This window comes from Chamaea fasciata, unplaced genomic scaffold, assembly GCF_029207755.1.
Source record: "Chamaea fasciata isolate MVZ Bird 193981 ecotype frontalis unplaced genomic scaffold, bChaFas1.0.hap1 SCAF_299, whole genome shotgun sequence".
NCBI classification, from domain to species: Eukaryota; Metazoa; Chordata; class Aves; order Passeriformes; family Sylviidae; genus Chamaea; species Chamaea fasciata.
In genome coordinates, this window is record NW_027094384.1 from 1 (window position 1) to 16,883 (window position 16,883).

General features: G+C 49.6%; 2 long non-coding RNA genes across 2 annotated transcripts; both read left to right on the forward strand.

Annotated features, from left to right (window-relative positions):
- Positions 1–10,948: 10,948 nt before the first annotated feature.
- Positions 10,949–15,158, forward strand: LOC136305171 (uncharacterized). Its single transcript, XR_010725102.1, has 6 exons — positions 10,949–11,213; positions 11,743–12,139; positions 13,324–13,428; positions 13,725–13,830; positions 14,361–14,509; positions 15,121–15,158. It is a non-coding gene; the product is annotated as an uncharacterized lncRNA (long non-coding RNA).
- A 3-nt stretch (positions 15,159–15,161) lies between these two features.
- On the forward strand, positions 15,162–16,495 carry LOC136305172 (uncharacterized). The gene is made up of 3 exons (XR_010725103.1): positions 15,162–15,230; positions 15,868–16,036; positions 16,372–16,495. It is a non-coding gene; the product is annotated as an uncharacterized lncRNA (long non-coding RNA).
- The last annotated feature ends 388 nt before the right edge of the window (positions 16,496–16,883 follow it).

Below are 16,883 nucleotides of genomic sequence, written 5' to 3' on the forward strand. Positions count from 1 at the left end.
GGATTTTTTTTTATTTTTGGAGGATATTTTGCGGCATGTTTGGGGAATTTGGGGGGGATTTTTTGGGGATGTTTGAGGGGATTTTTGGGAGGATATTTTCGGGGATTTTTGGAGGGATTTTTTTTGGATTTGGGGGAATTTTTGGGAGCATTTTTGGGGTGTTTTTAGGGGTTTTTTGGAAGGATTTTTTGTGGATATTTGGGGAATTTTGCAGGAATTTTTGGGAGGATTTTTGAGGAGGTTTTTGTGGGGATTTCCTGGATTTTGGGGTGGATTTCTGGGAGGAAATTTTGGGGAATTTTGGGGGAGTTTTTGGGGAATTTTTGAGAGGATTTTTGGGGCGATTTTGCGGGGGATTTTTGGGAGGATTTTTGGGCGGATATTTGGGGGATTTTTTGGAGCATTTTTGGGGGGATTTTGGGGGATGTTTAGGGAATTTTGGGGGCATTTTGGTGGCACTTTTGGGGGGGATCTTTATGGATTTTAGGGGGATTATTCGGGGGGTTTTTGGGGTGATTTTGTGGGGTTCTGGAGGTACAATTGTGGAATTTTGGGTGGATTTTTCGGGGAGATTTTTGTGGAATTTTGGGGGATTTTGGGAGATTTTGGGGAATTTTGGGCGGATTTTAGAGGCGTTTTTGGGGAGATTTTTTGGGGGATTTTTAGGAGGATTTTTGGAGGATATTTGGGGGATTTTTGGGGGGATTTTGCGATATTTTTTGTGGAGTTTTTGATTATTTTGGGGGGATTTTTTGGAGGATATTTGGGGAATTTTGCAGGAAGTTTTGGGAGTATTTTTGGGAGGATATTTTCGGGGATTTTTGGAGGGATTTTTTTGGATTTTGGGGGAATTTTGGGAAGCATTTTTGGGGCGATTTTGCAGGAATTTTTGGGGATTTTTGGAGGACATTTGGGGGATTTTGCAGGAATTTTTGGGAGGATTTTTGGAGGACATTTGGGGGATTTTGCAGGAATTTTTGGGGGATTTTGGGGGATGTTTGAAAGAATTTTGGGGGGCATTTTGGCGGGATGTTGGGGGGGAATTTTATGGACTTTCGGGGAGTTTTTCGGGGATTTTGGGGGGGATTTTGGGGGGGATTTGGGGGATTGTGGAGGTACATTTGTTCATTTTGGGTGGACTTTTCGGGGAGATTTTTTGGGGATTTTTGGGGGGCATTTTTGCAGAATATTTGGGGGATTTGGGGAGATTTTGGGGGGATTTTGGTGGCATTTTTGGGGGGATTTTTAGGAGGATGTTTGGAGGATATTTGGGGAAATTTGCAGGAATTTTTGGGGGCATTTTGGGGGAGTTTTGGGGAATTTTGGGGGAATGTTGGGAGGATTTGGAGGGATTTTTGGGAGGATTTTTTCGGGAATTTTGGGAGGATTCTTAGAGGTGTTTTGGGGGAATTTTGGGGAATTTGGGGGGAGATTTTTAGGGGGATTTTCAGGAATTTTTTGGAAGGATTTTTGGGGGGTTTTGATTGGATTTTTGGGGCGAATTTGAGGATATTTTTGGCGGTTCCGGGGGGGTGTTTTTCGGGGATTTTCCCGTGGATTTTTGGGGAGGATTTTGGGGGGATTTTTGGGGGATTCAGGGGGAATTTTGGGTGGGATTTTTTTTTATTTTTGGAGGATATTTTGCGGCATGTTTGGGGAATTTGGGGGGGATTTTTTTGGGGATGTTTGAGGGGATTTTTGGGAGGATATTTTCGGGGATTTTTGGAGGGATTTTTTTTGGATTTGGGGGGAATTTTTGGGAGCATTTTTGGGGTGTTTTTAGGGGTTTTTTGGAAGGATTTTTTGTGGATATTTGGGGAATTTTGCAGGAATTTTTGGGAGGATTTTTGAGGAGGTTTTTGTGGGGATTTCCTGGATTTTGGGGTGGATTTCTGGGAGGAAATTTTGGGGAATTTTGGGGGAGTTTTTGGGGAATTTTTGAGAGGATTTTTGGGGCGATTTTGCGGGATATTTTTGGGGATTTTTGGGAGGATTTTTGGGCGGATATTTGGGGGATTTTTGGAGCATTTTTGGGGGGATTTTGGGGGATGTTTAGGGAATTTTGGGGGCATTTTGGTGGCATTTTTGGGGGGATCTTTATGGATTTTAGGGGGATTATTCGGGGGGTTTTTGGGGTGATTTTGTGGGGTTGTGGAGGTACAATTGTGGAATTTTGGGTGGATTTTTCGGGGAGATTTTTGTGGAATTTTGGGGGGATTTTGGGAGATTTTGGGGAATTTTGGGCGGATTTTAGAGGCGTTTTTGGGGAGATTTTTTGGGGGATTTTTAGGAGGATTTTTGGAGGATATTTGGGGGATTTTTGGGGGGATTTTGCGATATTTTTTGTGGAGTTTTTGATTATTTTGGGGGGATTTTTTGGAGGATATTTGGGGAATTTTGCAGGAAGTTTTGGGAGTATTTTTGGGAGGATATTTTCGGGGATTTTTGGAGGGATTTTTTTTGATTTTGGGGGAATTTGGGGGAGCATTTTTGGGGCGATTTCTGGGGATTTTTGGGAGGATTTTTGGAGGACATTTGGGGGATTTTGCAGGAATTTTTGGGGGATTTTTGGAGGACATTTGGGGGATTTTGCAGGAATTTTTGGGGGATTTTTGGAGGACATTTGGGGGATTTTGCAGGAATTTTTGGGGGATTTTTGGAGGACATTTGGGGGATTTTGCAGGAATTTTTGGGAGGATTTTTGGAGGACATTTGGGGGATTTTGCAGGAATTTTTGGGGGATTTTGGGGGATGTTTGAAAGAATTTTGGGGGGCATTTTGGCGGGATTTTGGGGGGGAATTTTATGGACTTTCGGGGGAGTTTTTCGGGGATTTTGGGGGGGATTTTGGGGGGGATTTGGGGGATTGTGGAGGTACATTTGTTGATTTTGGGTGGACTTTTCGGGGAGATTTTTTGGGGATTTTTGGGGGGCATTTTTGCAGAATATTTGGGGGATTTGGGGAGATTTTGGGGGGATTTTGGTGGCATTTTTGGGGGGATTTTTAGGAGGATGTTTGGAGGATATTTGGGGAAATTTGCAGGAATTTTTGGGGGCATTTTGGGGGAGTTTTGGGGAATTTTGGGGGAATGTTGGGAGGATTTGGAGGGATTTTTGGGAGGATTTTTTCGGGAATTTTGGGAGGATTCTTAGAGGTGTTTTGGGGGAATTTTGGGGAATTTGGGGGGAGATTTTTAGGGGGATTTTCAGGAATTTTTTGGAAGGATTTTTGGGGGGTTTTGATTGGATTTTTGGGGCGAATTTGAGGATATTTTTGGCGGTTCCGGGGGGGTGTTTTTCGGGGATTTTCCCGTGGATTTTTGGGGAGGATTTTGGGGGGATTTTTGGGGGATTCAGGGGGAATTTTGGGTGGGATTTTTTTTTATTTTTGGAGGATATTTTGCGGCATGTTTGGGGAATTTGGGGGGGGATTTTTTGGGGATTTTGGAGGGGATTTTTGGGAGGATATTTTCGGGGATTTTTGGAGGGATTTTTTTTGGATTTGGGGGGAATTTTTGGGAGCATTTTTGGGGTGTTTTTAGGGGTTTTTTGGAAGGATTTTTTGTGGATATTTGGGGAATTTTGCAGGAATTTTTGGGAGGATTTTTGAGGAGGTTTTTGTGGGGATTTCCTGGATTTTGGGGTGGATTTCTGGGAGGAAATTTTGGGGAATTTTGGGGGAGTTTTTGGGGAATTTTTGAGAGGATTTTTGGGGCGATTTTGCGGGGGATTTTTGGGAGGATTTTTGGGCGGATATTTGGGGGATTTTTTGGAGCATTTTTGGGGGGATTTTGGGGGATGTTTAGGGAATTTTGGGGGCATTTTGGTGGCACTTTTGGGGGGGATCTTTATGGATTTTAGGGGGATTATTCGGGGGGTTTTTGGGGTGATTTTGTGGGGTTGTGGAGGTACAATTGTGGAATTTTGGGTGGATTTTTCGGGGAGATTTTTGTGGAATTTTAGGGGGATTTTGGGAGATTTTGGGGAATTTTGGGCGGATTTTAGAGGCGTTTTTGGGGAGATTTTTTGGGGGATTTTTAGGAGGATTTTTGGAGGATATTTGGTGGATTTTTGGGGGGATTTTGCGATATTTTTTGTGGATTTTTTGATTATTTTGGGGGGATTTTTTTGGAGGATATTTGGGGGATTTTGCAGGAATTTTTGGGAGGATTTTTGGGAGGATATTTTGGGGGATTTTTGGAGGGATTTTTTTGGATTTTGGGGGAATTTTGGGAAGCATTTTTGGGGCGATTTCTGGGGATTTTTGGGAGGATTTTTGGAGGACATTTGGGGGATTTTGCAGGAATTTTTGGGGGATTTTGGGGGATGTTTGAAAGAATTTTGGGGGGCATTTTGGCGGGATTTTGGGGGGGAATTTTATGGACTTTCGGGGGAGTTTTTCGGGGATTTTGGGAGGGATTTTGGGGGGGATTTGGGGGGATTGTGGAGGTACATTTGTTCATTTTGGGTGGACTTTTCGGGGAGATTTTTTGGGGATTTTTGGGGGGATTTTTGCAGAATATTTGGGGGATTTGGGGAGGGTTTGGGAAGTTTGGGGGGGATTTTGGGGGAATGTTGGGGGGATTTGGAGGGATTTTTGGGAGGATTTTTGGGGGGGAATCGGGGGGATTTGGGGGGGAATTGTTGGGATTTTGGGGGAGTTTTGGGGGATTTTAGGGGGAATTTTGGGGGAGATTTGTGGAATTTGGGGGGGATTTGGGAGGACTTTTGGAACAGAGCCTGAACGAAAGGCTTTTTTGTTTCGGTCTGGTTGCTGGCAGGGTTCTCGCAGGTGTGCTCGGGGGTCTTTTGGGCCATTTATTCCGGAGGCTGTTCGCCAGGGCATTCCTGGGCACGCTCGTTTATGGCTCCGCTCCGCGCCGCCGCGCGGCAGTGCTGCCACCGTGTGGGCAGAGAGCGGTAGTGCAGCTGTCCCCCCCGCCCGTCCCGCCTGATCTGTGCGGCAATGCTGCCACCCTGTGGGCAGAGAGCGGTAGCGCAGCTGTCCCCCGGGCCGTGAGCTCGGGGCCGGCGCTGCCGCCCGCCCGCCCGCCCGCCCGCAGCTCGGGGCCAAAGGGAGGGCGAAAGGCGAGGAGCCGCCTTGGGGGGAAAGAAGCGGGACCTGGGCTCCTGCTGCGGGTGGAGGCGGCGCTCGGCGCCTCGGGAGGGCTCCGCAGCGAACTCACCTCCCCTGGGGGCGCAGAGGAGCGCCCGGGGGGAGCGCGGGGATGGAAACAGTCCTTGGGGAGCTCGGGGCAATGGGTTGGATTTTTTCGGTGGCGCTCTTGAATTTTCTTTGGAGGCTTTGAACTTTCTTTTGGAATTCAGCGTCTGGGAATGAGTCAGAGGGTGTGCAGAGGTCCCTAAAAAATCTGGGAGTTCTTTGGGATTTTGGGGGGCATTTTTTGGGGTATTTTAGTGGCATTTTGGGGGGGTCTTTATGGCTTTTAGGGGGATTTTTCGGGTTTTTTTGGGGGAATTTTGGGGGATTATTGGGGGGATTTTGTGGGATTGTGGAGGTACATTTGTGGAATTTTGGATGGATTTTTCGGGGAGATTTTGGTGGGGTTTTGCTGGACTTTTGCGGGGATTTTTGTGGAATTTAGGGGGGATTTGGGGAGATTTTGGGGAATTTGGGGGGGATTTTAGAGGCGTTTTTGGGGAGATTTTTTGAGGATTTTTAAGAGGATTTTTGGAGGGTATCTGGGGGATTTTGCAGGACTTTTTTGGGGGATTTTGGGGGGAATTTCGGGGGCATTTTTGGTGTAATTTTGGGGGGGGGTTTGGGAGGATTTTTTGGGGAATCTGGCGGGATTTTAGGGGGGGATTTTTGCTGTAATTTTTGGAGGTGTTTTGGGGGGGAATTTTGGGGGAGATTTTTAGGGGGATTTTTAGGAATTTTTTGGGAGGATTTTTGGGGGATATTGATTGGATTTTTGGGGCGAATTTGGGGATATTTTTGGGGATTCCGGGAGGAAGTTTTTCGGAGAACTTTCCGTGGAGTTTTGGGGAGGATTTTTGGGGATATTCTTGGGGATTTGGGGGGATTTCTTGGAGGATTTTCGGGGGGATTTTGCGATATTTTTTGTGGATTTTTTGATGATTTTGGGGGAGTTTTTTGGAGGATATTTGGGGAATTTTGCAGTAATTTTTGGGGGGATTTGGGGGGATTTTTTGGGGGATTTTGAATGGATTTTTGGGGGGATTTTTGGGGGGGGATTTTTGGGAGGATTTTTAGGAATTTTTGGGGAGGATTTTTGGAGGATTTTGATTGGAGTTTTGGGGCGAATTTGAGGATATTTTTGGGGATTCCGGGGGGGGTGTTTTTCGGGGATTTTCCCGTGGATTTTTGGGGAGGATTTTGGGGGGATTTTTGGGGGATTCAGGGGGAATTTTGGGGGGGATTTTTTTTTATTTTTGGAGGATATTTTGCGGCATGTTTGGGGAATTTTGGGGGGGATTTTTTGGGGATGTTTGAGGGGATTTTTGGGAGGATATTTTCGGGGATTTTTGGAGGGATTTTTTTTTATTTTGGGGGAATTTTTGGGAGCATTTTTGGGGCGATTTTGGGGGATTTTTGGGAGGATTTTTTGTGGATATTTGGGGAATTTTGCAGGAATTTTTGGGGGCATTTTTGGGATGATTTTTGTGGGGATTTCGTGGATTTTGGGGTGGATTTCTGGGAGGAAATTTTGGGGAATTTGGGGGGGGATTTTGAAGAATATTTGGGAGGATTTTTGGGGCGATTTTCGGGGATATTTTTGGGAGGATTTTTGGAGGAGATTTGGGGGATTTTTTGGAGGATTTTGGGGGATTTATGGGGAATTTTGGGGAGGACTTGGGGGGATTTTGGGGGATTTTTAGGGAATTTTGGGGGCATTTTGGTGGCATTTTGGGGAGATCTTTATGGATTTTAGGGGGATTTTTCGGGGGGGTTGGGGGGATTTGGGTGGATTTTTGGGGAGATGTTGTGGGGTTGTGGAGGTACCATTGTGGAATTTTGGATGGATTTTTCGGGGAGATTTTTGATGGGGTTTTGCGGGATTTTGGGGGGGATTTTTGTGGAATATTGGGGGAATTTGGGGAGATTTTGGGGAATTTTCGGGGAATTTTAGAGGTGTTTTTGGGGAGATTTTTTGGGGATTTTTGGGAGGATTTTTGGAGGATATGTGGGGGATTTTGCAGGAATTTTTGGGGGATTTTGGGAGATGTTTGAATAAATTTTGGGGGGCATTTTGGCGGGATTGTTGGGGGGAATTTCATGGACTTTAGGGGGAGTTTTTCGGGTATTTTTGGGAGGGATTTTTGCGGGTTTTTTGGGGGCATTTTTGTGGAATATTTGGGGGATTTGGGGAGATTTTGGGGAGTTTTAGGGGGGATTTTTGGAGGTGTTTGGGGGGGGAATTTTGAGGGGGATTCTTTTGGGATTTATGGGGAATTTTGGGGAAATGTTTGGAGGATTTTTGGGGGATTTTGATTGGATTTTTGGGGGGATTTTGTGGATTTTTGGGAGGATTTTTGGGGGGATTTTTTAGGAGGATTTTGGGGGGATGATTGGATTTTTGGGGCGATTTTTGGGGATGTTTTGGGGGATTTTTGGTTGGATTTTGCGGGTTTTTTGATGGGATTTTTGGGGGGAATTTGGGGGGGGATTTTGGGGGTATTTTTGGATCAATTTTTAGAGGGATTTTTGGGGCGATTTTGGGGGATATTTTGGGGGATATTTTGGGGGGATTTTTTGGGGGATATTTGGGGGAGATTTTGCGATATTTTTTGTGGATTTTTTGATGATTTTGGGGGGATTTTTGGAGGATATTTGGGGAATTTTTCAGGAATATTTGGGGGGATTTGGGGGGATTTTTGGGGGGATTTTGGGGCCATAATTAGGGGGGGTTGGGGGAATTTGGGGGGATTTTTGGTGAAAATTTGGGGGGGGATTTTTTCGGGGATTTATGGGAGGATTTTTAGAGGTGTTTTTGGGGAATTTTGGGGAATTTTGGGGGAGATTTTTAAGGAGATTTTTAGGGATTTTTTGGGAGGATTTTTGGGCGGATTTTTTGTGGGGATTTCGTGGATTTTGGGGTGGATTTTTTGGGGGAATTTTGGGGGGGATTTGGGGGGTATATTTGGATGAATTTTCAGAGGGATTTTTGGGGCGATTTTTGGGGATATTTTTGGGGATTTTGGGGAAATTTTGGGACGATTTTTTGGGCCGATTTTGCGAGATTTTTTGTGGATTTTTTTATTATTTTGGGGGGATTTTTTGGAGGATATGTGGGGAATTTTGCAGGAATTTTTGGGGGGATTTGGCGGGATTTTGGGGACATACTTGGGGGGATTTTTTTGGGGAATTTGAAAGGATTTTTGGTGGGTTTTTTGGGGCGATTTTTGGGGATATTTTTGGGGATTTTGGGGGATTTTTTGAACGACATTTGGGGGTATTTTGCGAGATTTTTTGTGGATTTTTTGATGATTTTTGGGGGGATTTTGGGGGCATATTTGGGGGGATTTTTGGGGGGAATTTGAATGGATTTTTGGGGGGATTTTGGGGGGGGGATTTTTTCGGGGATTTTTGGGAGGATTTTTAGAGGTGTTTTGGGGGAATTTTGGGGAATTTGGGGGGAGATTTTTAGGGGGATTTTTAGGAATATTTTTTGGAGGATTTTTGGGGGGTTTTGATTGGATTTTTGGGGCGAATTTGAGGATATTTTTGGCGGTTCCGGGGGGGTGTTTTTCGGGGATTTTCCCGTGGATTTTTGGGGAGGATTTTGGGGGGATTTTTGGGGGATTCAGGGGGAATTTTGGAGGGGATTTTTTTTGATTTTTGGAGGATATTTTGCGGCATGTTTGGGGAATTTGGGGGGGATTTTTTGGGGATGTTTGAGGGGATTTTTGGGAGGATATTTTCGGGGATTTTTGGAGGGATTTTTTTTGGATTTTGGGGGAATTTTGGGGAGAATTTTTGGGGCGATTTTTGGGTATTTTTGGGAGGACCTTTATGGGGATTTCGTGGATTTTGGGGTGGATTTTTGGGAGGAAATTTTGAGGGATTTTTGAGAGGATTTTTGGGGGGATTTTGAGGGCTGTTTTGGGGGGAATTTTGGGGAATTTTTTGGAGGATTTTTGGGGGGATTTTGCGAGATTTTTTGTGGATTTTTTAATAATTTTGGGAGATTTTTGGGCGGATTTTTGCGGGGACTTTTTGGGGGGGTTTTGGAGGATATTTGGGGTGTATTTTTATGTAATTATTAGGGCGATTATGGGGGCATTTGGGGGGGGATTTTCAGGGGAAATTTGGGGTTATTTGGGGGCGATTTTTTCGGGGATTTTTCCGTGGAGTTTTAAGGGGATTTTGATGGGATTTTTTGGGCGATTTTTGGGGATATTTTTGGGGAGTGTTTGGGGTTTTATGTGGGGATTTTTGTCGGGATTTTGGGGGGGATTTTGACTGGATTTTGGGGGCGATTTTCGGATATATTTTTTCAGGATTTTGGGGGGATTTTGTGGGGGTTTGATTGGATTTTTGGCGGGATTTTTGTGAGGATTTTTTTGGGATTTTTGTGAGGAGTTTTTCGGGGATTTTTTTGGGATTTTTTGTGGATTTTTAGGGGATTTCGGGGAGGAACTTAGGGGAGTTTGGGGGGGGGGATTTTGGGAGATTTTTGCGGGATTTTTTGTGGATTTTGGAAGGCGTATTTGGGGAAGTTTTGGTGGCATTTTTGGGGGGATTTTTAGGAGGATGTTTGGAGGATATTTGGGGAAATTTGCAGGAATTTTGGGGGGGATTTTGGGGCATTTCTGGGGAATTTTGGGTGGATTTTGGGGCAATGTTGGGGGGATTTTGGGGGATTTTTGGGAGGATTTTTGGGGGGGAATCGGGGGGAGTTGGGGGGGAATTGTTGGTATTTGGGGGAGTTTGGGGGGATTTTAGGGGGAATTTTGGGGGATATTTGTGTAAATTTGGGGGGATTCGGGGGGATTTTTGGAATAGAGCCTGAATGAAAGGCTTTTTTGTTTCGGTCTGGTTGCTGGCAGGGCTCTCGCAGGTGTGCTCGGGGGTCTTTTGGGCCATTTATTCCGGAGGCTGTTCGCCAGGGCATTCCTGGGCACGTTCGTTTATGGCTCCGCTCCGCGCCGCCGCGCGGCAGTGCTGCCACCGTGTGGGCAGAGAGCGGTACTGCAGCTGCCCCCCCCGCCCGTCCCGCCTGATCTGTGTGGCAATGCTGCCACCCTGTGGGCAAAGAGCGGTACTGCAGCTGTCCCTCCCGCCCGTCCCGCCTGATCTGTGCGGCAATGCTGCCACCCTGTGGGCAGAGAGCGGTAGTGCAGCTGTCCCCCGTGCCCGTCCCCGACGCGCGTGGCAGCCCCGCATTGTGAGCTCGGGGGCGGCGCTGCCGCCCGCCCGCCCGCAGCTCGGGGCCGAAAGGGAGGGAAAAAGGCAAGGAGCCCGGGCGCGTGGCAGCCGGCTGCCTGCGCGCGCCACCCGGACCCCGGAGCCGTCCGGGCGCGATTTTCCGCGGCGTTTGCGGGTGTGCGGACGCGGGATGGGGGCGCAGCGGCGCCGCGGGCGGGTTCGGGTTTTTTATTCACTCAGGTGACTGGGTGAGCAGCCGGCGCGGGGGGCCTGACCAGTGCCAACACGAAAGATGGCGGACTGACCGGAAGTGGCTTCACCCTCAACCAACATGGCGGCGAGGAAGGGCGGAAGTCGTGTCCTTCCCCTCCCAAGCTGGCGGCTCGGCGCGACGCGCTTGACCTTCCAAAGACGGCGGCAAAAAGAGCGGGAAAACGGCAAGGACGGGGTGGGAGGGGGCGCCTGCCCGGCTGCCTTCGCCCTGCCGTGACCACGGCGCCGCCCGGCCGCGATTTTCCGCGGCGTGTCCGGGTGCGCGGCCACGGGCTGTGGGCTCGGCGGCGGCGCCGCGGGCGGGCGGGCGGGAGCCGGGCCCGCGCCGGCAGGCAGCGGCGGCGGCGCCTCTCTCTGCCGAGGTCCCGCCGCGCCCGCCGTGCCGGCCGCCCGTCTCGCTCCGCACGTTCCCGCCGCTCTCCGCCGCGCCCACACGCCACCCCCGCGGCCCTCCGGCCCGGGGAAATGGAGGGAAATACAAAAGCCTTAGGGCAGAAGAAGTCGGCCGAGCCGGCCCGAGCCGTGCCCGTCCCGCAGCCGGCAGCAGGAGGCGGCTGCTCTCTGACTCAAAGCTCAGCGCGGCGGAGGTAAGCGCGGGGCTTTCGGCGGGGGCGGCGGGGAGGACGCCCCGGTTGTCCGGGCAGGGCTTCCCGGGGACGGTGTCAGCTCCCCGCAGCTCTGGCTGAGGGCTGCACCGAGTCCGGGCTGAGCCAGCTGGGAGCGGGCTCTGCTGGTCACGTCCCCGGGAGCCGCTGCCGCCGCCGGAGAGGACGCGCAGCAACCTTGTGCCGTCTGTGCGTGCAAGGTTTTCATGGGCTTTGTGGCGAATGTGGTGTTTGGGACCGGGAGCGCTGGGTGCCCTGGGTGGGGATGTCCTTGAAGTAGCCAAGCTGAGCACTGGCTGAGATTTCCAAGCCTGGAATTCTTGAAACAATGTTTAAATAGTTTACCTTCAAAGCAACGTTTAAATAGTTTACCGTCGAGTTGAGGCAGTAGATCAAGTCGATTTGTTAGAGTGGCAGAAATGGTTTTTTGCCTGGAAGTGTGTTGGTATAAGCAAGCCTCCCTCGTGTCAGAACGAATTGGTTTTCCTTCTTTTGGCTTTTTTCTTTCTAGGTTGTAGAGCACTGGGGAGACTGTTTGGGATAAAGAACTGAAAGGCACAAGGGAAGCTGCACGTTCCCCGGGGAATGCTTTAGGCACCTGCGGCTCCTGAAGCGCACCGAGAATCCCAGCTCCCACAGAAAACCTTCCGAAGCTGGAAGGGACAGACAAGACAATTCCAAGAATGGTGTGGGAAGCACTTTCTCCCAGGCGTGGACAGTGCTGAGATCGGAATGACTTCACAATATTCCTTGTGCCTCTCCTGTTGCCAGCCCAGGACTAAGTCGGTGTTCCCTGAGTGGCTGCAGTTCCCTGCCCGTGGAGGGAGGCAGCCTGTGCTGGAGAGCGGGAGAAAGGTCCCTGCTGCATGCTGCGTCCTCGGTGGGCAGAGAACTCTGACCTTAGCCAGGTGGGTTGGTGAGGATTGAATCAATCCTGCCTCCTTTTGAACGAGTTGTTTTAATGAGTCATCAGCAGGGGATGCTTTTAGCCGGCTTTCGTTCAGTTTCTTTTTCACAGGTTTCTGGTTGTTTTCATCATGAAATTATACCAAACCCTTAAGTTCGCTAAATGAACCCTGAAAAGGTTCAAGAAACCAATCCCAAGAGAATTGGGCCTTGGATAGCTGGGATCTCACGGCCCTTTGGGGCCACGTTGGGTTCACCCCCTGATTTTGGTGCGCAGAGAAACTCTCAAGTTAAGGCTTATCAAAAGAAATGGACCAGTTCTCATAAAAATCAGCTTTCCAAACCTTGAATTAAGATCAGAAATGATGGCAATGCCCTTGGCATAAAACCACCTGTGAAGCCAAGCAGGCTTAAAATGCCTGTAGGCAGGAAATCCAAGAGAAATGGCTGCTGGCTCCTGGCATCCTGGGCTTGCCAGGCAACCTTCAGGTCGGAGGAGCCCTCTGAGATGGCAGTGCCAACCATTCCCCCGGTGCCACCCTGTCCCATGTCCCCAGGTGCCACGTCCGCACAGCTTTTGATCCCTCCAGAGACGGGGCCTCCACCACTGCCCTGGGCAGCTGTGCCAGGGCTGGACAGCCCTCCCACCATCAGACTTCCCAATATTTGGCCTGATTTGCCCTGGGATCACGGGAGGCCGTTTCCTCGCCCTGGGTCTTACAGTAGCTGCCCTAAGCAGCCATGATTCCAACATGAGAGCGGCTGGCTTCCTTATGACCCCATCTGGAAGGGGCTTGCTTTCGAGAGATGAGCCAGGTAAGGCTCAGCTCGGTTGCCAGTTTGGCAGGTGAGAGCTTGTAGCTCATGGACGTGTCTGGGAGAGGTGTTGCCTCGCTCATCCACCTGCATGCACGTGGTGAGACAGCTAAAAGAAGATTTCCATCCTCTCTCCCTTGTTTCTCCTCTACTGCTTTGTGTTGCCACCTGTTACAATCCATGGACAGAGAAAGTGGGAAATGTGTTTTAGAAATTCTTGGGAATTTTGCTTGTAGGAACGGAAATCCTGAGAGAACTGATATTTGACCTGCCTGGCCTATGAAATGTCCCAGAAGCTGGTTCATGTATCCATGCTCCTGTTGTGTTCATCTGGGCTGTAGTTCAGGCTTTTCTCCCTGGGCTCTTGCAGTTGCTGTGTCTCTGGGATGCGGTGCAGAATGGAATCAGGCGGCCACACCTCAGGTTCACCTTCTCCCTGACCCTGCTCGTGTGGCACAGCAGATCCTGAAGCCAGGTACTGGAACTTCCTGCGTGTGTCACTGCTGGGGTGAAAAGCAGAGCCCTGGGGAATGGTGATCTCCCCACCTGCTTTGTGCTCAGACACTCTTGACTGAGCTTTTCATTCTGGGGAAGAGAAGGGGAGGGGTGGCCAGCAACACGCTGAGCCTCAGAGCAAAGGCCTTCTGCAGTTCCTGCGCTGTTCTCCCAGCTTGGAACACTGCACAGTACAGCTTCCATTCATTATTGTCCGTGCTTGTGGATTGGGAAGGTTGTCCTCCTCCACGATGCCCCACCTTTTTCTCTTCACAGAGGAGCACATGTACCTCAAGGGAGACAGATTCCTTCCGTCACATCAGTACTCGGACCTGAGGAAAGTACCAGTTTTTTCCAGCTTTTCTTCAGTATTGATTTGGAGGTAAGAGTCCCGCTTTCTCGATCCAGGAATTCTTGAGAAATGTATAGAAAAAAGCCATAAAAATACAATGAACTCTCATTCTCCCGTGGGTGGTTAATTAGAGGCATCTTTCTTTTGTTTCCTCTTGGGGTTAGAACTGCCATGTCTGTGGGGACTGCGTTGGTTTTTAGTGCTAAGGCGCAACGACTTGCGCTGCGTATTGCTCTGCGAGCACGACAAACAGAATGTTCTGCCCCAGCGAGCTGACATTCATCTCTGAGTTTCGATTAGTAATGTTAGAGTCGCACTGAAGTGTCTTGGGAACGGCAACCTCTACGATTCCATTTGCACTGCATGTTTGGGCTGCAGGCTGACTGTTCCTGATGGATGTTAGGGATGAAATTCGATAGGAATGGAAATGGACAGGTCCAGAAGAAGCTGTGGTCAGGCCTGAGCTGGCACTCCCAGGGAACCAGAGTTTTGTGCTCTTAGGAGCAGGTATTCTTTGGCAACGTCTAAATGTCTGATGATGGTATTTCTGTGGCTTCCAGTACAAAGCAGAGCCTGCGAGTGGATCCTCAGATGTCCTGGGGAAGGGCTTCGTGGCAAACGTTGCTGTGGGCTTTATGACTGCCAGAGGATTTTCGAGGTCATTCTCTCCTTTTCAACAGTCTCTTGTGTGATGAGGGCTCGCTCCCAGGTAAGAATTTGGAAAGAAAGCACCAAAAAACCCCAAAGTACAGAAGTCTGCATGGCTTTGAGATCTCAAGGCCAAAGCAAAAAGGAGCAGCTGACTCTGCCTTTGCCTTCTTGAAAACCTGTTCCTTGTTGATTTTGTGTCCGTGTGGAGGGGGAGATAATTGCTTGTGTCCAAACCGGTCGCAGCCTTGTCCCCTGAAACTGGAACAGGTTGCTGCCATCACGGAGCCTCACGTGGGCACCGTGCCTTTGTGCCTGCTGTCAGGGCCTTTTCTCTTTTGGGGGTCTCCATCCACAGGCAGCACGTTTGTTACCTGAAGTGCGCTTCAGCGGGAGGGAAGCTCACGTGCCGGGAGCTCTCGGCTTCGGCAGCGTCCGCCCTGAGCGGTTCGGGTATCGAAGCCTTGGACAAAAGAACAAAATCCTCTCACTGCCTGAAGACTCCTCGTGAGAGTAGCTTTGAACGGAGAGCGTCTTTCCTTCCCTGGAGTCGCTGAGAGCAGCTGGTGTTCGTGTCACCTTGAAGCTGATCAGATGCTGGTCCGATTGCTAATTCTGAGTTCGATCGTTCGATCTTGACCGTAGAAGAACAGGTCCTATTTTCTGTTTCAGAGCGGTATTCTGGAGATATTCCAAAGCACTGCCCGTGCCAGCAAAGCTGCCTGTGAGCTGATCCGGGATCACGGCCTCCTCCCGTGGGTCCCGCACAGCTGAGAGCAAAGGTGAGCAGAGAAGTACAGGAGAAACGGGAACAATTTTGCTGCCCACGCTAGAATAACTGTGTGAGTGAGTATGAAAACAAGGGTGACAGGCAGGGAGGCGGGGGCACCGAGGGCCGGACGGGCAGAACTCGCTGAACTCTGAGGTGTCCCTTGGGGTTTCGAAAACAGAATCGAGATGCTTTCAGGTTGTGATAGGAGGGGGATGATGCTGGGGGGGCTTCGTGATTTGGAAAACACTTGCTGGAAAAACTGAGAAAGCCAACTGGCACCTGGAATCGGTGTCTCTACCTTTTGAGTTTCAAACAGCCTCAGATCCCGTCCTGTCACGGGACCTGCCGCACGGGAAGTGGCACAGCAATGGCTTTGAGTTGTCTAGAACATTCCTCCCCCCTTGCCTCTCCCTCAGGTACGTTTGCATCCGGCAGAAATCTCTTCTGCGCAGAGCGCCCTGACAGGCTCAGGCAGGTGCCCCAAAAGTGCCCTGGAATAGGGTCCCCTGTGTAGGTGATGGACCAGCTGCCGGCGAGGATCTGCCTTCCCAAAGTGGTTCTCTGTTTTGTTTTCTTGTTGGTTGGTTGGTTTCGTTGGGCTTGTTAATTTCGTTTTGTTTTGTTTTGTTTCTCAGGTTTCTGAAAAGCAAGGGGATCAGTCAGATGACTTCCTTACTCCGTACTCTGTGGCTAAGAAAAGAGACAAAACAAGAATCAATCCCAGGAGAAGAGACAAAACAAGAATCAATCCCTCCTCCCTATTCAGCTTGTAAATGAGTTTCTGTATGTTTTGGCCCCCTTCATCAAACATATTGGGTAAGTCTTTGTTTTGTTTTTTGTTTTGGTCAGTTTGCATTTCATCCTCTGTCCAGTTTGACCTTTATTAAGGCCAGGAGGATTTCTTTGTCTCTGGTTGATGAATGGCTTTTTTCGCCTTCAGTTTGCGTGTCGAGTAGTGAATTTGGACGAGATTTCTCTGACAGGAGGATTTAGGTGTTTGAAGACATGGGGAAAGAAAGTAAAGTGTGATGCACAGCTGCTGTCAAGTCCTAGGTCCTTCATTTCTGGCCCTTGCCACAGTAAGGCTTAGAAACTGTACTCATTAATTAGCACGCAGGAAAACACGTGGCACTTGTGTTTCCTCTTGGCAGGACTAACGTAGATCTGGCCAGGCTGACCGAGTTCTTCGGCCCCCTCAGCTCTGTGCAGGAACACCGTGCTGTTGCTGCTGAGGCTTTTAGGGGGATGAGGTGAACGACAGCGTCCTCTCCAGCAGGGAGCTGCTGCTCCTGCTGCTCCTGCTGCTCCTGCTGCTCCTGCTGCTGCTCCTGCTCCTGCTGCTCCTGCTGCTCCTGCTGCTCCTGCTGCTCCTGCTGCTGCTCCTGCTGCTCCTGCTGCTCCTGCTGCTCCTGCTGCTCCTGCTGCTCCTGCTCCTGCTGCTGCTCCTGCTGCTCCTGCTGCTCCTGCTGCTCCTGCTGCTCTTGCTGCTGCTCCTGCTGCTCCTGCTGCTCCTGCTGCTCCTGCTGCTCCTGGTGCTCCTGCTGCTCCTGCTGCTGCTCCTGCTGCTCCTCCTGCTGCTCCTGCTGCTGCTCCTGCTGCTCCTGCTGCTCCTGCTGCTCCTGCTGATCCTGCTGCTGCTCCTGCTGCTGCTCCTGCTGCTCCT